The sequence below is a fragment of the Aptenodytes forsteri genome, unplaced genomic scaffold (assembly GCF_000699145.1).
Source record: "Aptenodytes forsteri isolate BGI_AS27 unplaced genomic scaffold, ASM69914v1 Scaffold212, whole genome shotgun sequence".
Taxonomy (NCBI): Eukaryota; Metazoa; Chordata; class Aves; order Sphenisciformes; family Spheniscidae; genus Aptenodytes; species Aptenodytes forsteri.
The window spans coordinates 4155582-4155980 of NW_008795487.1; positions in this window are offsets into that span (position 1 = coordinate 4155582).

Consider the following 399-nt stretch of genomic DNA (forward strand, 5'->3'; position numbering starts at 1 on the left):
CCCAGTGCCCCCCCGGCTGCCCGACTCCTGGCTGGGGGTGGGAGAGGCCCTGGCTGCCAGGCCCTGCCCTGACACCCCATGGGGAGCCCCCACTGCTCCCAGAGAGCCCCTGACCCCCACAGGGCCCTGAAAAAAAATGAGGTGGTAAAATGAGCTGTAGTTCTGGATAATCTTTTCAAATCACAGACTTCAAATAGACATTAAATACTGTCCTTCAACTCATTGAAAGATTAAGAAATAATAGGAAAGGGCCGCAGACTTGCATGTGTCCCCATCTCTGCACGCATGCAGAGTGTGGAGCCAGATGGTGACTGTAAAAGGCAGAAATAAACAGAAAATAGAGTGTGTGAGACCTCAGGCATGTAAAATCTTTTCTTTCAGTGATTCAGAAGAAGGTTT